Genomic DNA, 22,764 nt, shown 5'->3' on the forward strand with positions numbered 1-22,764 from the left:
GCAGGGAGCCCAATGTGGGACTCGATCCCAGGACCCTGGGATCATGACCTGAGCCGAAGGCAGACGCTTAACGACTGAGCCACCCAGGCGCCCAGAATTACCTCTATTTTCTGTTCCACTTGTTCTTCCGTCTTCACATCCCATCTCCCAAATATGCACATAAATACTACCCTCAGCACACTTAAGTAAATGGTGTCTCTGACCCTCTTCTTGCATTTGCTGTTTAAGTGTGTTCAACTATGTGCTTCATAGACCCTTTTTTTTTTGTTACTTGCAAAATAAAAGCTATTCACCATAAGTGCTTTATTTTCACCGTGCTTCCAGCTAAATCCTGCACAGCAAAACAAATTAAGCAGATGGCAGACTTAAATGTTAAAGATAGAAAAAAGTATGAAGAAATCTTGAAATAAATTAGAATATAGGATAGAATATATTGAAATGTGATGAATTAAAGGTCAAAGTCACAGAGAATTTTAAACAATTCAGCTTCCTTGAAGATATGTGAATGATTCAGGACAGTAAGTGAAAGTGCCCTTCCACAAGGATGGCTCTATAATGCTTAATTCCCAAATCAGTCAAATGCCTTATTATGTGGCTTTGTTGCTTCATGAGGGCATGCACATAACCACTGCCATCTTTCTTCTCAGAGTAAAATGTTCACAGTCTCAATCAGCACGGGGAAGGTACAAAGGGCAGAGGTTTATGTCATTTAATATGAATGACACCCATAGAGATTCCAGATTAAAAAGCAAATAGATTCTCATCGGCTGCCCATTACTAGTTTCCCCAACTTTTACTACCAGGGAACATGCATTCGCTGGAAAATGTTGAGCTCTGCTAAAATGCACATTTTCCTGGGAGCACTTAATCACATGAGTCATTTTCAACTATGAGTACATGAAATTAGCAGATCATTTCCTATGAACTGGTTTAGATAGGAGAAAAAGAGAAGTAAGCAGGAGGCTACCGGGGACTTGCATTAAGGAAGAGGCTTGAAACTGAAGTTCCTAGGATGTGAGGGCTCTAAAGTCAAAATATGTTTCATAAGGTATTTTTTCCAGGGCTAGTCTTAATTTTTATCTGTTTAAAGATACTTTGTTTAAAGAGAAGTAATACTGTTTTGATTCCATTTAAAAAAGAAAGATGAAAAAAGAAGGAGAAAGGAGAAGAAACTAACATGGACCAAATGCTTGTCATGCACTAGTTGCCTTATGATCTCCAACTGGCGCACTCCTCTGAGGTGTTTTTATGAATCCTACTTCACAGATGAAGAAAGTGAGTCTCAGAAATGTTACGTTATTTGATAAAGGTCACACATCTTATAAACAGCATAAGGGAAAAATTCTGGCTCCAATCTGCCTGCAAAGTATGGGTCCTCTCCACACTGCATGGCAATGGCCATCTTATTTCAAATCGCCTATTTGTGTGATAACATTTTAAAATCATTAAACAGGGAATTATATATAATGTCATTCATTAAATAAAGACATGAAATGAATCGATGCCAGTAAGATATAACTACTATCTTTGTGATCAGGAAGAGGTAATGAGAGAAAGAGGAAGGATTGCTGGGAGGAGGGAAAGAGGACATCACCAAGGGGACACAGAAGGCAACTTGAGCTAACATAATTGTACCCGGGTCCCCTTAGGATCCACTTGAGTGCTCATGTAATTTCCACAGACCCATGACTCGCTTACTTCTGACACAGCATATTAATCTAAAGATATAAAGTGAATGGCTTGAATAAAAACTCTCAAAACTCTCTCAATTTAATGGTAAAACAAAACAATCGAGTGAAGCACTTTTAGGACAATATCTGCTAGAAGTATTTTATTTTAACAATGTTGAAATTTAGGCATGTCATACTCAGTCTTTCTTCTTGGTAGTTAAAATTTCCTGACCTTCAGTGAGCTAGAGCAAGTAACAACATACGATTACCCTGGTCTCCTTGTGTGGCTCAGACTTTGGGTAGAGCAAGAAGCACTGTCTCTGAAGTATAAATTACAAAGAAAACCTGTGTGGGACTCTTCAAGTAAATGAAAAGCTACCTTTTAACTGTTTCTGTCACAGAAAAAAAAAAAAAGGCTCTAATAATTTAGATTAACTGCAAAAATGCCCGCAGAAGATTGGATTAAAAGAAAAGCATTGTAAGAACCAGGAGGGAAGAGCCCATGTGAAAAGCTATCCAGAACAGAGATCATTTCCTTGGGGAGTTTGTAAGGAACACATTTTAAATAAACTTATGACAAAAATATAATTCCTTACTATATGTGAGAATGTTTGAATAGCCAAAGACATTAATGCAGAGAAACCATATTTTGTCTCTAATGGTACACATTATCATATGTATTACTGAGGCGTTTGAAGTCACAGGCTTACTAGACTCAATACTTTCTTACAGATTATGTCTTCCCAGTAGCCGTGATACATTTCTTTTTGAAATATAATTCTATTTCTGAGGTTAGTATTTAATAAAATATTAAACTTTTGTTAAAAATTAGATTATCTTTTCAAAAGGGGCAGTAATTTTCCCTCAGATATTTATCATGAACACTAATGATTTCAGAGCCAATGGAGAGGAGAATCCTTCTGTGGACAGGGCTTCCTCATCTTCTTAAGACTCTTCAAATTCTACCTGTTCCAAAGCCCACTGACTCTGCCGTTTTACTGTATTTTCAATAAATAGAAGCAGCATTTCTAAGCATACTGGAGAATGAGCTATTGTTATGTTCTGCCATATAACCACATACACTAGATGAGCTGGATCATTTGTGAATGGAATAGTGTGTGACTGGCTCTTTAAATTCTGGAGAAGACATCTAGATGGGTCATGTTATTAAAAAATATTAAGGAAGCTTCATCCTAACAAGAACATAAGTCCAGTAACACACTTTACATGTTCTACTTGCACAACCATTTTTGGCTTCCTCTGTTGATCATTTTTACCAGTAGAACTTAAAGAAAACAAGAAAGGTAATTCTTTAATACTACTTGTGAGGAACAAGGAGGAAATGGTTGGTAAGTAGACATGACATGAGAGTTTAGAGAAAATGATTCAATATAGCATGTATTTTTAAAAAACATAACTTTAGCTGTATTTAGAATCTTTATCATCTTCTTAAACATGATAAAAACCTTAACATATTTTAACTCCTCACCAAACCCCCCTCACCATTACCTTCTTTTTTTTTTCAAACATTTTATTTACTTATTTTTGGAATTCCTGTAAGACATAGATATTCTTTTTATTCTGTCTTACATGTCTCTTAACTGCTTTCTATGTTTTCTTTCTATTTTTCTGTGCTTCTTTCTAGAAAATTTCTTTATAGCTGCCTTCTAGTTCATTAATTCTTTTTTAAATTTTTTAAATTTTTTATTGTTATGTTAATCACCATACATTACATCATTAGTTTTTGATGTAGTGTTCCATGATTCATTGTTTGTGCATAACACCCAGTGCTCCATGCAGAACGTGCTCTCTTTAATACCCATCACCAGGCTAACCCATCGTCCCACCCCCCTCCCCTCTAGAACCCTCAGTTTGTTTCTCAGAGTCCATCATCTCTCATGGTTTGTCTCCCCCTCCGATTTCCCCCCCTTCATTCTTCCCCTCCTGCTATCTTCTTCTTCTTCTTTTTTTTTTTTAACATATATTGCATTATTTGTTTCAGAGGTACCGATCTGTGATTCAACAGTCTTGCACAATTCACAGCACTCACCATAGCACATACCCTCCCCAATGTCTATCACCCAGCCACCCCATCCCTCCCACTGCCCCCCCACTCCAGCAAACCTCAGTTTGTTTTCTGAGATTAAGAATTCCTCATATCAGTGAGGTCATATGATACATGTCTTTCTCTGATTTACTTATTTCGCTCAGCATAATACCCTCCAGTTCCATCCACGTCATTGCAAATGACAAGATCTCATTCCTTTTATGCAGTCACCATTACCTTTTCTTTTTCTTTTTCTTTTTTCTTTTTTGAAATTTAGTTCCAGATTTTCATATATAAGAAATGTTTTTCTGATATGGCCTATGTTTAATTACATGCATATATATATATATATTATAAATATATCTATATTTGCCCACCACAAGTTTTTATTTTGTTTTGTATTTCTTTAGCCTACTGTATTTCTCTGGTTCACATTTCTTTTTGCAAAAATATATCCCTTGGAAATTATTTTACTAATGACATGTGAAACATAAACTCTCTTTGTCTTTGTCTAAAATTATTTTTATTTCTCCTCTTTGATAAAGCTTTAGTTGGGTATAGAATTATAGGTGACCAGTTACTCTGCCTCATCGCTGTCTTAAGGAATGCACTGTTAAGAAGTTTTCTGTGGATTTAATTTTCATATTTTGAAGGTACTAATTCACCTTTGTCTATATTTTTTAAGATTTTATTTTTTTTAAATTCAAGTTTCCCTTTTATGTTTCCTTGCCTACAGTGTCACAATACTCTTGCATGCAGAATGATTTCTCTAAAATGCAATGTAGTTATTTCATAATATTGCTTAAAATCTTCCAACACCTCTCTGCTTCCCTCACTACAGGATGAAATCCAAGGTTCTCAGGAAAACATGCTAGGTCATGCCAAGCTCTATATCCCTATTTCTCACCATTCCTGGCCTACACTTTATTCCCCAGACACATAAAACTACTTTTAATTCACTGAAAACTCTATGTTATGTTTAGTTTCTAAGCCTTCATTATGGTTCTCTCTGCTAAAATGTCCCCGCTCTCATTCCTATTTTTATTTTTGACTATAATTATTTCCCTCTTCACAGTTATGACTTAGTTGAAGTCTTAAATCTTCAAAGAACCTTCCCCTAACACCTCAAGGTGAGGCAGGTGTGCTTTTTCTGTGCCCCAATAATAGTGCTGTTATGTGCCTGAATCTCCCAGGGAACTTTATATGTTTCCAGTTCCCATCATGTCACATGGTGTCCGACACTTAGAAGATGCTCAGTATATATTTGCTGATTACTGACATAATCAAGGGGAGGAAAGAAGGTAATATAGGATGGATGATACTCTAATTTCATGAACACACAACTATACTGCACTTAACATTAAAATTTCAACTGCCATGCTCACTTGTTAGTTTACTTACCCTAGAATACTTACAAGAATCTGAGTATTTGAGATGGTCAGTAATCCAGGATTAGATAAAGGAAAGTAGTATTGTCCCCGCCTCAGGCCTCAGAGAGAGAAAGAATAGTGTGTGAATGTACACAGAGAAATTTCTTTATTTCTAGGTAGAAAGAGATCCCATGGTTAATTTCCGCAAAGAATTTGAAATATCTGCTACCACTGAAATCCTTAAAACATACAATGTTCTTTACTTTGAAATGAAATATTATAAAATCTATCTAAAGTATTTTTAATCATTTCTCATTTGTGGACTTTAGACAAATTGCTTTAACTGGATTAAACTGAAAATTATAATTTTCATGAAAATGTGTATGTAAGAGTGATAAGAAAAGGTAAATAATACTAAATTGACTATACAATTGATATTACAAATTTCAAATAAAACAGCCAAGTTGAAAGTTTATGAATATTTTTTTTGGTATGTTATATATGGGCACCCATATTCAGTGTTTTAAAGATCCGAAAGAGGGGGCACCTGGGTGGCTCAGTTGGTTAAGCATCTGCTTTCCACTCAGGTCATGATCCTGGAGACAGGATCAGACAATCAGACAATAAGACAAAATCGAGGATAGCCTAGAGATGTAGGTAAATATGTTATAACAACAGTGTATAATGGTTTGACAGAGAAAGTACAGGGGTTATGAGAGTAGTCCTTTAACAAGGGTTTATTGCTAATCTAATGAAAAATGCTTGAGAAATTATATTAAAAACTGTGCTTAAAAGATCAAGTAGGAAATCATCAGACTGAGGTTAAAGAGTGTTTAGGGAGAAGGAAGAGTGTGAGCAGGCTTAGGTGAGAAGGCATCATACAGTCAAGAAACTAACTTCAGAATGGCTGGAGCTCAAATCCTGGGTGAGAAAGGGAATGATGTATGAGGAAGGAAGGGCAGAATGTAGCTACAGAGGGAATGAATGGTATGAAATAAATCTACTTCCTGAAGACAATAAAAGAAAGTAGAAGTTGAGAAATAAGTGATGCTTATGCATCTTATTTGCGGCTTGTCCTATTTTGCATTGGACATGTGAAGAATTCACTTCCACCTCTGCTTCTGTCATCTCCTCCCTCAATTCACTGCAAAATATAGATGGTAGTCTCTCCTTTTGCTTGCCAAAGCAAGGATAAACAAGGTTGCTGATTTTTAAAAACTTTGCTAAAATAGTACAAGGACATTAAATATAGGATATGATTTACCCCATTGTTTATGGGCTAGTGCTATGTCTCTGGGACCTACTGGTAAAGCTGTTTCCCTTCTGAGTTCAAAGCTAGCAGAAGGTGGTTAAATAATTCTCTTTGTAGAGAGAGGAATTCTCTCTCTCTTTCTTGTTTTCTTTCTCTGGTCTTCAGGGATTCACTCATCCTCCCCTGATTTTTTAAGGATGTCCAAGGTTAATTAACATCATAATCTCTGATAAAAATTTGTCCTGTCCTCAATGAAAATCATTTATGCATAATATTAATGTCATGTCTATGTCTTCAAATTGCAAATCAAAGAAAACACTCAAACCAGGTTTGGTAAAAAAATCATTTGCACTAAAGCTCATGTAACTATGGGAAGAACAAGGATTTCTGGAGCAACTGGACCTAGGGAATGGAACACTGCTAAAATTAGCATTCCATCCCATCCCCTTTCCCAACACATGCAAACCACTCTCATTACTCCATTTTCTAACATGTTGGGTTCAGTTTTTCCTACTGTGAGCTGGCCTCCTCTATCTAGTAGGCATGTAAGTAGCAGCAGATCCCACAGTTCCCATTTCAAATCTTAACCACCAGAAAGGCATAGAAGCAGATTTCCACATGCCAGTTTGAAAACACCCCTCCAGTTTTTCTGTGCAAGTCACAGGTTCCAAATGTAACACTTCAAAGGTGATGGTAATTCTTCCTTAGTCTTATTCCATTTGATTATTCTTTTGAAGCATAAATTTAACATGTTTAGTAACAAATTTTTATTCCAACATATAATTGGAATAGTTTCAGGGCCTGGAACAAAAAGTGCTTCTCATATATTCTTCCTTCATCTCCCATTCCCCCAACCAAGCATAAAAATTGTCAGAGGCAGGAAAATTACTTCCTCACAGGAAACCACTTAGTAATGATTTAAATCAGTGGTTTACAAATCAACTGTCTTGAAATTTGGTTATCTTAAGTATCCTTGTACTATGGTGACTCTGATCCCTAAAATGACAAAAAAAAAAAAAATTAAAGAGCAATCATCTGTATCACTAAATATTAAGAATTTATTCATTGTCCATGACCCTGACCTAAACACTTTGCCACCAGAAACAACAATGCATAAGAAGGTACTGTGGGAGCACCCAGCTGGTCTCTCTTTTCTAGGACTTTATCTGGCTTAAACTGAAGGGACGCACTGGTCTGATGATGTTTGGCTTGACCAAGGTCAATACTATGGCTTCCCAAGTCTCACACAGAGTGATTTGTTGAAGTTACATATTTCATTCACCTCCTGCTCCAGATGAGGAAATGAAAACCTTTCTAATGTCTTTCCTTCTTCTCAATGGAGTTAACTACTTTTTTGAATTTATATTCTATTTATTTAAATTTATACCCCCCCAGAGGATTGAAATTTCTTAGATTTTAGGGGTATTTTAAAGGTATTTAACATAGGAAATATTTTGCAATCTATCTTTTGGAAATAGATATAGAAGTTTTTGTGATTTTGTTTATCCCAAAGCCCAAGGTTTAGCTTTGCCAACTTTTTTGATTTCTCATCCTGAATGATCTATGAATATGCTATGTTCATGGGCTATTACAATATTTTTTTTTCAATAAGAGTCTATCCAGGAAAGACAAGCAATTTTGGATTTTTAATAAAGATATTTAACAAACATTGGTAATTGGTTACATTCGTGGTGGAATAGCTATAAATCAAACAGAGGGTGGGAAAGCAATTTAAAGATTCACAACAGGAGAAAGCCACTATCAGCCCCAGGTCTAGAGAAGCAAGAAAAGAAGTGATTATGCAACCAGAGTACCTTGGTTGACCAATCTTACCCAGAAATGAGAAGGCAGGGAAACCTGAGAAATATGGTCCCCATGATCCAGAGCAGAGCTGAGGTTAGACAGGGAATGGAACTGGGAGCAAACTGGCAATCATCTGTTACAGATGTGGAGAAAATTCTCTAGCTCTCATCTGTGTGACTCTTAGATTGCTAGCATTGATAAAACCTGGGAGCTTTTAGAAAGAAAAATTCTTATGCCAACCCAAACATACAGATTCAGAATATCTGAGGGTAAGTCCAGGCATCTGTTTTAACATTTATATCAATAAGTTATTAATAAGCTTATGATCAAATAAACTTCATCTTCTTCCTCTCCCTTTTACCTGACACTGTAACAGGCTGGGATGATAAGACTCAGGTCAGCAGTTTTGAGTATCAAGCCAGTCTATTATATCTTCTGGCAGATTTACTAACTAGAATGAAACATACTATTTTTATTTCCATATCTCATCCAGAAAACAGTGGAGATACCTCCTGAGTGTAAGTGGGCACTACCTGAGTTGTTTATATTTTCTGAGATGGCGGTTGAGGGTCAGGCTGAGTCATGGTAGGCAGCTCTGACTGGATGTGGTGCTAATGATTCCGGGCAGTGACATATACAAAGAAATATGCCTCAGGAATCTGGGTCTCTCTCTGTTCTGATGGTAGCAAAAAATAAACTGCTTAGCAAATTTTCTTTCCCTTATCCGCAAGATACAATTCTTCCCTGTCACTTTAGAGAGCCAATTTTCTCTTGTCTTCTGTCTGCTATGAATAGATTTGAGAAATACAATGTTGTTAGCTGAAATATTCTATTCAGTTTGACACAGTAAATTTGCTCCATTATTTTCTATCTTAACTTGCATTTGCTTACTCTTCCCTATCAGTTTCTTAACTTACAACAGTCTGGGGAAGCTTTCTGCCTAGTACTTATGTTGCTCATTGAATTGTTTCATTAACTCCAATGCTTTGCACATCTTTCTTTGTTAGTTACGCCAATAATGATTTTGAATAATAGTTTAGCATTCCAGTGTACTTTTAAAATTTCCATTGCTTGTGTTGTCTTATATACGAACACAGACAATATAGGTTAGTACTTAGTAACTTCCTCTTTTGGCTGCTCAAAATCTGTGTAATTAAAAAAATTGAAAATACGTCCAGTAGAAAATATTTAATAACTTTGCTATCAATAATCTCGTTTGGATTAAACTCATACCTTGTTTAGAAAACTACAGTGAGGAGAGACAGAGGAACCTATATTTTAGCATTCCTATTTTACAAATACAAATACATTACAGCAAAAGAAACAATAGTGTGTGTGTGTTTTACACAGTTTTTATAACTTTACTGATGGTCAAATATAGTGTGCACAAACAAATCCCCAAATAGCAGCTGACATGAAAACAATGTTTTGACAGGAAAAAGGAAGAAAGTACAGAAATATTTTCACATACATTCTCAAAATCAAATATATGAACTGGATTGGAAGATGTATAGTCTCATTATAGAAATTCCCAGTGAATGCTCCCCTGTGTTCAGTTCTGATTTTCAGGGAAAAAATGCCTCATACAAGGGAACACATTGAGGTAGGAGGCATCATCCAGGAGATCATCCTGGAAAGGGTATTTATGATTGTCAGGCTGAAGTGCTGAGAGGAGAAACAGAATTATTATGCAGAGAATCGAAGTTCCATGTAGCGAAGTGTCATAACGGCTGCTAAATCTCAAACTACAGGAGCAAGGGTAAGAAAGGAGTAGAAAGTGTAATTAGACCTGAGGCCATTGGATTCACAGTCACAATCAATCATGTTCAATGACCAGTAAGATGAAAAATTCAAAGTTAGAGTGTTAAATATTATGTGCTGGGACTCTTTTTTTATGCAGATCTTGATGATAGTGCAAAGATGAAAGAAAAGAAGGAAAAAAAAAACTAAAGTTTTCTGCAGAGACTAAGAAGGGAAACATGGCAAAGGTTGTGGGGATATTAGGGACAAACAGGTAAGACAAAGGAATTATCTGTGGGATTGAAAGGCTTTAAATTTCTCGTTTAAAATGTGTTGTATTTTTGTTATAGAAAACCCGGTTCTGATTGGAATACAAACAGTTTTAGAAATTAGTTCTGGGAATCCCTTATGTTAAGGCTATCTGCTTCAAAGATAGTTTCTAAATACGCAGCTCACTAGGGACAATTTCCCCAGCTAGGAAATACAGCGATATTTGGAACTCTGCTAACCCCAAGTCATTTGTTACAAAGATTTCTGTCAGAGAAATAAATTTTAGTTCTGTACATTTTGTAGACTATTATCCTCATAGCACCTAATATAATCTCTTCCATGTAGAAAGAGCTCAGTGTATTTTGTACAACTGAATTAAAGGGTGTAAAAATTTGTTTAATTTCTGGAATCATCTACACACCTAAGAGTTGCCATTGACCTTGAGATCTTGAGGACAGGGTCCCCTGTCAGTTATCTCTGATTCTCCCCTACCTAGCACAGGGTCTGGTACCTTGTTGTAACCAGCTTTCAAAACATGCCAGTTCCATGAGTAATTCTTTTTTTTTTTTTTAATTTTTTTTTTTTTTTTATTTGAGAGAGAGAGAATGAGAGAGAGCACATGAGAGGGGGGAGGGTCAGAGGGAGAAGCAGACTCCCCGCCGAGCAGGGAGCTCGATGCGGGACTCAATCCAGGGACTCCAGGATCATGACCTGAGCCACCCAGGCGCCCTCCATGAGTAATTCTAACTGGAAAAATATAGCCATATGATTTTCACATCTCTCACTCGGTCTGCCTCCTTCCTTCTTGTATATTTGATATATACAAATGAGGTCAAGGAAATATACCCAATAAAAAAAGTAAAAGGAAGCCAAAGGAGACATACATTTCTTTTTTACTAAATAGTTTTTTTTTTTTTCTCAGATAATCAATGGGGAGAATGAGATTGCAAAATGTAGAATTTTTCCCCTAAAATAATGAGTGCTGATGGGAAGAAAACCCAAATGGCACAATGGATATATAATAAAAAAATGTTTTCCTCCTACCCCTTTTCAGTCTTCTAGTACTTTTTTCAAGAAACAATGATTGATACCAATCTCTTGCATATAATGATCACAACCATAAAGTCTTATTTCATTATTTGTAAAGACTACATAGTGCTCAAATGTAGAATTATTATAATTTACTAAATTCTCTATTAATGGTTCAGTGAATTTTCCTACACAAATAGACTTTTTACATAAGTCAGTTTATTTGTAAATGCATTTCTAGAAATGGAATTTTACTGATATTGCCAAATCATCTTCCAAGGTAGTTGTTCCAGTTAAGAATTGTTAAAAAATGTATGGTCATACTGTGATATATCAATTCCTGAAGTTTGACCATTCAAGTAGCAGAAAATGTCACCTAAGTGTTGGTTATAGTTTATGTGTATGTAAGTATAAGATGTGGATGAGCATTTTTTCACATTTTAAAATAATTTCTTTCCTATTAATAGTCTGCCGTACCCTTTGTTTTATTTGTTTTTGGTATTGACCTTTTCTTGCTACAGATTTAATATAAAATTTTTATATAAAGGATATTATGTCTTTGAGATATGACTTGTAAATATCTATATCTAATTTGTCTTTGGACTTATTTACAGCATTTTCCCAAACATAATGTTTCATGTTTATGCATTAAAACATATTGTATTAATATTATGAATTGTAGGACTTCTGCATGTTGTATCTTGTCTAAAACAAGAGGGATATAAAAAATAAATAAATCCATCAATCCAGAAGTTCTATACAATTTCAAAAATTGCATGAGTAAATAGGAAAAGTGCTACATATATATCATTTTATAAATAAATTAATAATCACAACAGTTAAGGATTAAAGATAAATATGGGGCACCTGGCTGGCTCAGTGGGTAGAGCATGCAATTCTTGATCTTGGGGAGGCAAGCCCCACATTGGGTGTAGAGTACATTAGAAAAGATAAATGCACTTAATTTTTTTCTAGGTAAGGATTTCTTAAAGTTTAATATGTAGAACTCTAGTTGGTCAAGGTGGTAGTATTAAAAAGTGTTCTGTGCTTAAACATATTTTAAGTATATTGAATTACACAGAGATAACAGATTTTTTTATTGTAGATTTTTCCAAGTTTTTAATAAGATGATGTGAAGAATTTCATATGTATTTATCGTAGATTTAGATCTCATCCATGCCTTCTCCCAGAAGCAGAGTCTGAGTCAAAGATTCTACTACAAGTGGTTTATTTGGGAGGTAATCCCAGTAGACTTCAGTTGGAGAGTATATAGATGACACAAAAAAGACAGGAAACCACTACAGATTGTATAGGTGGATTATCACTGTGGGAAATTGGGGCTCAGTCTCCCTGGGGAACTTTGAGATTGGGCAGAATATACCATTGAGATGTCTTACATGGAGAAGAGGAACCTGAGGTGTTTATCACAACAACTATCCACCACTACTTGAGAACTGTTCCCAGTGATGTTAACTGCCTGGCACTTCCTTAGTAGGCAATCAGGAATGGTGAGTGCCAATGGGATTTAGACAGTGCACCAACAACTTCTGACATTTTTTTTAAGTGGATTTACCCAAGGGTTTGTGGAGGGAAAAGAAAATCTCCACCCTTGTCCAACTCTGTTCACTCCATCCTCCCTTCTTCTCTCTAAGGCAGGATAGGTTGCTATCTGCTTGGTCAATTTGCAAAGTTTAAAATGTGTCACATTTGTGAAAAGACAGAATCCCATGATTGCAAAAATTGTGTTCGTGTTCAGAGTTGTTGAAATTCTCCCTCATTCCTGCTTTAGGTTCAGATCCAGGAACAGCTTAATAATATTTACCTCTTCCTTTTTAAACACTCCCAGTTAAACAATTGCTTTAGGTCCTTACACTGAGTTTCTAACCTACTGGTGATAAGTTACCAAGGTTTGAATTTTGTGTCAGATAGTTAGTTTAATGTATCAACTTGGCTAGACTATAGTACCCAGTTAGTTATTTAATCTAACACTGATCTATGTGGTATTTTATAGATGTGGATAACAGCTAAGTCAGTTGACTTTAAGTAAAGGGGATTACCCTAAGAGATGTGGGTTGGCTTTGTCCAATCACCTGAAAGCCTGATGAGCAAAAACAGGTTTCCTGGAGAAGAAGAAATTCTGCTTCGACTGAGGCATCAACTCCTATTTGCCTACTGGCTTGTTCTGCAAGTTTACTGAAACTCCATGTTATCAGAACCCTGCATTTCAGTGTCAGGCACTGGTCCATTTAACAATAAGATGGTATTTTCCCTCATTCTCTTATAGAACTTTATTAGTATAGCTCCCTCAGAAATCTCATAAGAAAGGAAGCAGTTGGAAGATGAGATTCAGGTAGTCTTTGAATCTCAGGCTATGTACCATCTAATATTACCCAAATCATATCTCAGGAAATTCACATGTTTTGAAATAATTTAAGAAATATGGTCCTGGCCACATGATGCTTTCTCTAACCCTACTTCTTCAGCAATGAAGACCAACTTGACAATTACTACCTTAGGTCTGTAGAACACATACATTCCTATTTTCTCATTTGAGTACAACAATACTTTATTACTTGTCTATTTCAGGTATACTATTAATAGGGAATTATCATATAGATTACCTCCATTTAATGATTGTTTGGCTATATTATATTCCTGATTTGTGCCTGATACACTATTAGAATAAATACGAGGCTTTTTGTGATAATCCTAGTTACATGTTACTTTATTTTGTTATAATTAAGATACTTTCTTAAATTCATATTTTATATTTTAGTTTTATATTATTTCAATATTTTTATATAAATAATTTCTGAAACCATGAAAAAGTCTTCAGACCACAAGTCTCCATTTATAGTTCCAAAAGTCAAGCATAAGTTCTATAGTGACCATATCAGGGTTTTTTTCAATTTATTAAAAAAATATATGTATAGCATTAATTTCTGTCTCATTGACTACACTCATGTATTTGGGGGAGGGGAAGGTGGGAAAAAAAACACCTATTCTTACCTGGAAGCAGCTTATTCTAATCTCAAGTCAACTAAATTTGTTATCATTTGTTTCCTTTTGTAAACAAAAGTGCAACTGGAATTTTCAACATCTAAAATGAGAATAAATGCAATAATGTAAAAAGTTGGGAAGTAGAAAAAAGTCCTGACTGGACTAGGAAACAGGGTAAAAGAGGTCATGAGATCTGATTTACCTAATTATATGTAGAATTTGATAATGACTTCTATTTAATTATTTCCCTAAAGAATTTATAAAATAAAATAATCAACATTGTGGAATACTGACAGCACTGTAAAATATTAACTGGTAGTATTAACAAAGTTAAGAAATAGTAGCAGATAAACCAAGAATATTACTAATTATAGTAGTGTGTCTATCTATAACATACAAAGAGAAATGCTAAAAGGATATTCCTATGAAATTTGTTCATGATGTACATTTGACTTTTTTTTTAAAATACTCTTTTTTAAATTTTATTTTATTATGTTATGTTAATCCCCATACACTACATCATTAGTTTTTGATGTAGTGTTCCATGATTCATTGTTTGTGCATAACACCCAGTGCTCCATGCAGAACGTGCCCTCTTTAATACCCATCACCAGGCTAACCCATCCCCCTAACCCCCTCCCCCTAGAACCCTCAGTTTGTTTCTCAGAGTCCATAGTCTCTCATGGTTCGTCTCTCCCTCCAATTTCCCCCTTTCATTTTTCCCTTCCTACTATCTTTTTCTTCTTCTTCTTTTTTTTTTTTTTTTTTAACGTATACTGTATTATTTGTTTCAGAGGTACAGGTCTGTGATTCAACAGTCTTATACAATTCACAGAGTTCACCATAGCACATACCCTCCCCCATGTGTATGACCCAGCCACCCCATCCCTCCCACCCCACCACTCCAGCAACCCTGACTTTTAGCATATGAAATACCTGTACTGTTTGATATAGGTAACATTAAATTAAGAATAACTTAATCTGTAAGGGCAACTACAATGATCTTGTTTTTTTCAAAACCGAACAGCCCTGTTCTTAGGAAAGGTGTCTTTGGGTTATTTATTAAATCATGAATATTTAAAAAACAATACGGTTACAATCTTGTGAAATTTAAATAATCCTCTCGCTAATATATTTTAGCTACATGCAAAAGTCAGGATAGAATAGATTATGATGTGGTGACACCCAATCATAATATCCCACTAATTTAACACAAGGAACTGTGTGTTAACTGATTTCTCATTTGTCAAAGGCTTTTGTGGGTCTGAAAGTCTTCCCAGGCCACTTATCCTCCATGTGGCTCCTCACAATTCTAGGTTGGCAGAGGCTTTGCCATCCTGTTGCTGCACTATCTGCAGTGTGTGGTATCTTTGGTCAATGCAGTAGGAAAAGGAGCACTGCATGGTCTCAAGCCATCAATTAAATGCTTTGTTCTGCAGGTGATATAGGTTCTTTCCACTCAAAACAATGAGAAATAGTCACATATCTCGATCTAATTTCAAAAGAGCATGGGAATGTAATCCCCTCATTCATCTAGAAGGAAAGGACAATTGGATGTGCACAAATATTAGATGTCTCTGCCCCATGCTACAAAACTTTCAATTAAAGATCCATGCAGAACCTACAATACACAGCATGTCTAGTAATCCTTCCATGTTGCCTAATATACAAAATTTGCATTACTAAATATATTGCATTTTATATTATTGTAAATATAACTTAGTAGTAATGAATATGTTATTCTCTGTATCTGAAAGCATGGTAGAAAGCAATTTTGTGAATGATATTGCACAAAGGAAAGAATGATAAAAATACAGTAAGAGCACACACATCATTAATATAAAATTTTCCATAGTTTATTTTAATGTTTAATCAGAAAAAATTAATATTACTTAAGTTATCTGTAAATGTCAATAAACAAAATAAAACTCTAACTTTTGCCACACATACACAGACTTATTGTAGAGGTTACCATTTCTGCTCAGTGTTAGCCCATGGTAATTCTACAGGCCTTTTTTTTCCCCCCCAGGGTGGTTTCCTCCAGAGAGAAGACCTGGCAGTTGCTGCAGCTGTTTTTGCTGAATGAGGTTGTTACTACATTCACGGGAACAGATGTTACACCTGGAGGTTCATCTTTCACTTTCAGAAAATTTCATTCCAGAACAGTAAGTTTTATGAGACATCAATAATTTCACAAAATAAATGTTCAACCTCAAATTTAAACTGTTTCATTAAAAAAATAATAAGCATGCTTTATTTTCACAAAGTAAATATGATTAACTGAAGTTGGCATTTCGATACACAGGCTTTAAATCTGGAATTACTTGCACGTAGGATCTCTCTTTAAGTATAACTTAATCTTAAGTTCTAATGGTAACTAGAAGAATTAACCATATTTTTATGTTTAATTGTTTTATTCCTGAGTGTGACTGAGGTACTTTCTCACTTCATTATTATCAAGGGATAAATCTTTACCGAAACCTTCAAGAGAAAAGAGAGTAGAAATATTTTGATTAAAATTAACCCTATTACACCATATTCTATTATGTATCTGAAATCTTTTAAACTCTTCAAGAACAAAATGAAAATAATCCAGAGCCTGAGGACTACTCCACGTACAGTTTACCTTCATTATACTTCATTCAGCGAATGTTTACTGAGCACCCATATATTTGCTCTGGGCATGGTTCTTGGTAGAGAGTGGTGTTGCAGATCAGCATCACTTGAAAGACTCTGAGGAGGAGGTTAAACACTCTGACAGGTGAAGAAGCTTGGCCTTCATATGCATCAGCCAGTCAGCAGTTGCTGCAGCCCCTGGGAAGGAGGCATGGTGTGGGGCAAGGCAGAGGCAGCTGTGTAGGAGCTGGGTGAGTAAGTCCATCAGTCCTGGAGGGGGGATCTGATCAGCGCAGAGACTATACAAACCTTCCCTTGGAGAGTGTAAGCATAATTTTAGAACCTCTATTACTCACAAGCTTACTTGTAGTTCCAATTTTAATTTCTAATTCCTTTTAATGAAGAGACTGGTAAAATTTCTGAAAGATTAGTCTCAGATCTCTTTTGATTCAAATCGCCTCTCTTGTATGTATTCCACTGTCAGCTAAGTATGAGTAATATCCTCATATATTAACTCTGAAAAAATATAAATTCAGCTATAGCCTTAACACATTTTCTTCAATTGCTCAATAGAAAATGAATGTGCTGCTATATTTATTGCATCTTATTGGGGTACAGGAAAATTTATGTACGTAATAGAGTATTCATAAAAATTTTGAGATGAAGAGTAAGTAATATTATGATGTTCCATTTAGAAGCATGTTAATAAAAATGATTTAAATATGGTGTCGTAAAGAATGGTTTTACACATAGTTATCTGAAGCAGACACTTGATATTAACTTGAGGAGAATCATGTAGATTTCCCTATATCAGTTACTATGTGTAATTTCAAATGACCGTTTAACCTTCCTGTGGATTCAACTACTTTGGTCCAAGATGGGATTAAGGGTTGTTCAAATATGATCTAAATGGAGATGTTAAAACTGCTTATAATTGCATTTAATTCTGCAGTTGTCTTACAAAAAGTCACGCCTTCAGGGGGCCTGACCCCCAGGATATGTTTTCCATGCTCAGAGGAACAGGAGATAATAGAGGTTTTAATACAGCTATTCAGAAACTAACAGAGCATTTTAGACCTCAGAAAAAATGTTCCCTCTGAGAGACATATGTTCAGGGAGATAGCCAAAGAGCCTGGTTAGCCTGTTGATTCCTTGGTTAGCAATCTGAGCACCTAGTCTCATAACATGACTTTAGGGTGTAAAATCACATCATGCTAAAAAAAAAAAAAAAATCACACCATGCTATAGAGTCAAATGAGTAGTGGATTCATGTTCTAAGAACATTTCATATGATGACTAAGAGTCTAGGATTTTATTCCATTAAGAGTATATGGTTTCTTAGGTCATGAAGTTAGTATACCAGCAAGATATACATGTTCCTTAGTATGTTAAGCAAATCAAAAAGCAAAAAGCCAGGGGTGCCTGAGTGGCTCAATCAGTTAAGCCTCTGACTCTTGATTTCAGCTCAGGTCATGATCTCAGGGTCTTGAGATCAAGCCCCCCACATTGGGTTCGCACTGGGTGTGGAGCCTGCTTAAGATTCTCTGTCCCTCTCTCTGCCCTTCCCCACCCCAAACTATGCTCTCATGCTTTCTCTCAGAAAAAAAAAAAAAAAAAAAAGCCAGAAGGCCCAGAAGAATTCTATCAGCAATTTTCAGACTTTGTAGCACATTTTATCAAACAGACCTCTGGTATGATGATTCTGTAGTTAAGGGTACTTGGCACCTGGAAAAGCAAAGCTACTCTTACATCTGCAATATCTATTGACGTAGAAAGATATTCATGTTATGTACTGAATATTTAATGTAAATAAAACACTTACGTGCTTTTGAATGGGAGTTACTGTGACAAAGTCAGAACTTGAAATCTGAAATTAGAACATCCTTTCAGAACATAAAATATTCATGGTTCTAAGTAGTGGCAGAGGAGGAGGTATTTTGCATATTTTCTTTATTTTCTTTTCTCTTCAGAAAGGGCTTCAAATAAACTAGTTCATAATGTGTAGATCCCACCAAATTGACCCATATGATCTGTATCTCTAGATAAGGGGAAACCTATATGAACAAAGCAAACATAAATCTCATAGCAAAATCTACAACAGATTGCTCCTGTCAGAGAAAGTTATTGAGGGGCTTAACTGTTTTGCTATCTACTCTGTTGGAAAATATTTTCCATTAAGTTATACAAAACTTTAAGACTATATCATTTTTATTTACCTTCATGCCTGCGCCTGGCTTCTTCCTTCAGGCTATTGGCTAATTGTGTCAAAAGGAAAGAATGGCTGTCACCCAAGATCAGTGGGGAAGAAGGGAGAAACCACCCCTAAAGATTTAGGAAAGGGAAGAAAGCATGTTACAGCCCAGTATGGGTGGAGCCACCAGCAGTGTTTCCATCATCCAGTGCGATAAATTTTCTGACTTTAATCTGATTCATTTTGAAGAATGCTCCCAGAGAGTTGGGCATTGGCTATACTCATCTCTGTCTAATGAGCATCTTCAGGAAATGGGGTACATAAACTACAACTCATTCCATAGAAAGATCATTGTATCTAGAAGAAGGACTTTAGGGATCAGAGGAAGCAGAATTTTTGAGTTAATTGGGACAAGAAGCTGAGCATTGTTGGCCCTCAGGTTTTTAATCGATCAGGCAGATGGGTTTTGATTGACCATTGGTGGTGGTGGTGGTGTTGAATTTTTGTCGTTGGGTTTTTTCCCCCTGTATTTTTAAATTGAATTAGTTGCTGACAGTTAAAAGTTGGACAGTTTCCTATAATATCTATAAAAAATTATATTTCTGATTTAGATGTAACAACACTGAATCAACATTACCATGTAATATAGTCAACTGTGCTATTCCCTTCAAAAAGGATGTTTCTTCAGTTTTTCTTATTCCTCCAACTTTTGTTCATATTCACAACACAGATTCACCAACCAAGAATCAGTTATTATTTTTATGGAAATTACTCAGGTTGGTTTGTTTGTTACAATCAGCTGCTTCCCTCATTTGTTATCTGCCTGCATCCTATATGTATTTGAGTCAACTCTAGGTCCAAATTAAGAAAACCTGGTTCAAATATTCCTAATGTCAACTTTGAAATAAGCAGAAATAGAAATATCTTTAAAGACCGAGACTAATATAGATTTTACAGCTCAACCTTGAATTAAAATCAGAATGTTTTTGAGCTCACGAGAGGATAGAGTTTATTAGCAGTTTAAGCAAGTCTGTGAAACTAATGGTTGAAATTGACTTATTTACTATGGATTTTCCCCTTAGGAAGGCTCTTTTGGTGATTTAAAAGAAATATATGCATATGAGGATTACCTCTTATAATTCTATTTAGATTTCCATATGTTCCCATATGTTAGGCAGGTGGGCAAGTGAGGTTGATTCTATTTTGTTTTATTTTTCCCATTATATGGAAATAAGAGTTATTATTCAAATTTTTCTTAGATAACAATTTTAGAAAATACACTAAAATTCTGAATCTTACTGAATAATTCTTCCCAGAACAGTTTTTTTTTAAAGATTTTATTTTATTTATTTGAGAGAGAGAGATAGAGAGAGAATCTGAAGCAGACTCTGCACTGAGTGCAGAGCCTGATACAGGGCTCAATCCTACAACTGTGAGATCATGACCTGAGATGAAACCAAGAGTTGGACGCTTAACTGACTGAGCCACCCAGGAACTCCAAAACAGCTTTGATGTAGAGGATATAGGATTATGTCTGTCCTAAAATAGCAACTTCATATATGGGTAAATTTATTTTTCCATTGGCAAATTACTGATTGATAACTTTACTGTATTTGCAATGTTATATGAAAGACAATAAAAGGGTAATTAATTTTTCAACATAGGCTGAAATACTATGCTTTATTTTATATTTATTAATTTTGCCTTCAATACTTATTTGATCTATTATGTGATCTAGCCACAAAGAACTAGAAAGTATATAGATAATAAGACAAAATGGAATCTTGATAAAATAGAGTACAGAGAATATTTTTATTTACTTTAAGATGAAATAACTACCCAACCTAAAATGCATTGTTTTCTTCTCTGTTAAAAGCATTATATGTGTATCTATATGTATTTATACTTAAGTCAGTTTTTAAAGATAGTTTATTAAATGAATTTTTTTGATATTTAAAATAAGAAATATTCTAATTTATTTGCGGTTTTTGGTGAATGTTTCAACTTAGAATTGGATCAGTTTTTTTTTTTTTTTTTTTTAAGATTTTATTTATTTATTTGTGAGAGAGAGAATGAGAGAGAGCACATGAGAGGGGGGAGGGTCAGAGGGAGAAGCAGACTCCCTGCCGAGCAGGGAGCCCGATGCGGGACTCGATCCAGGGACTCCGGGATAATGACCTGAGCCGAAGGCAGTCCCTTAACCAACTGAGCCACCCAGGCGCCCTGGATGAGTTTTTATATTATTTCCAGCAAATAACAGTATAAGATTACTTGAGCAGCATAAAATATCAGTTTACCTTTTTGCTTTAAGAAAACGTGAACTTTGGTGCCACTGTTTTATATAATGTACTTAGGATGAAATTAGGAACATCCTATTATAGGAACGGTGGGGTGGCTCAGTTGGCTAAGCGTCTGCCTTCAGCTCAGGTCATGATCTCAGGGTCCTGGGACTGAGTCTGATGTCAGACTCCCTGCTCAGTGGGGAGTCTGTTTCTCTCTTTCCCTCTGCCTCTTCCCCCCTTTCAAATAAATAAAATCTTTTTTTAAAAAGAACATCCTATTATAAAGTGGATAAATCTCAAATCAACAAATAACAAAACACTATTTATTTAGTGAACATGCATCATTCCAGGATTCAATATAATTATGTAGGTATTAAGGTCTAGTTTATATTTTAACACTGACAAAAAACTGGCCTTTGAAAAAGTCAGAAGCTAAACAATCATATTACAAAAGTGAAAAACATTTCCAAACAAAACAAATCTATTCCCTAAATATAACAATATAATACAAACCCCGAGATTTGTGATACTTGGAAGACATTAATAAATGTTGGAATATGGCAATAAAATCAAGCATTTTTTGACACATATGTAATTTTCAGTTGCTACTCTTGTTTAAAACAAACAAACAAACAAACAAAAAACTCCCCAAGTTTTAGAAAGAGTTACATAAAAATCAAGCAATAAATCTCCTGGCCCTTGGAAGGAACAAGTAACTACTGTTGCAGAAAGTGATGGAAAAGTTCTGTTTACTTTGGTCCTTTGCACACTGATTTTATTCCCAGCATGGAATACAAAGTAACCAACAATTGGGAAGGAAATCCTCTCAGAGAAGGCAAATATCCAGACTTTATTATTACATTTATAATGTAATGTTCTATCCTTTATTCAAATTATCTAAGAGATCCCTAAAAGAAAACTCATTTTCAAGCTTAAGCTCGAATATGCATTGGGAATCAATTATTTATTACTTAATATCAAGTAATTTAAAACTAGCCTTAAATTCTTTAAAGATAGGGGTACCTGGGTGGCTCAGTCAGTTAACCAGCCAACTCTTGATTTCGGCTCAGGTCATAATCTCAGGGTCCTGAGATGGAGCCCTGCATCTGGCTCCACACTCACCAGGGAGTTGGCTTGGGATTCTCTCTCCCTCTCCCTCTATCCTCCCCCCATAAATAAATAAATCTTAAATAAATTCTTTAAAGATATTAGGACAACATTCTGAAGAGAGGAAAAATACCAGTAAAAAAACAAGCAAAGAAATATTTTTTTTTATTTTTTTAAGTTTTAATTTTCATTCTAGCTAACAATACAGTGTTATATTAGTTTCATATGTACGATATAGTGATTCAACACTTTTATACAACACCCGGTGCTCATCACAAAAGCACGCCTTAATCCCCATCACCTATTTAACCCATTCCCCCACCCACTTCTCTGGTAACCAGTTCTCTGTAGTTAAGAGTTTGTTTCTTGGTTTCTCTCTCTTTTTCC

Source organism: Mirounga leonina, unplaced genomic scaffold (genome assembly GCF_011800145.1).
Source record: "Mirounga leonina isolate KUSES-001 unplaced genomic scaffold, KU_Mleo_1.0 Mir_53, whole genome shotgun sequence".
Lineage (NCBI taxonomy): Eukaryota > Metazoa > Chordata > Mammalia > Carnivora > Phocidae > Mirounga > Mirounga leonina.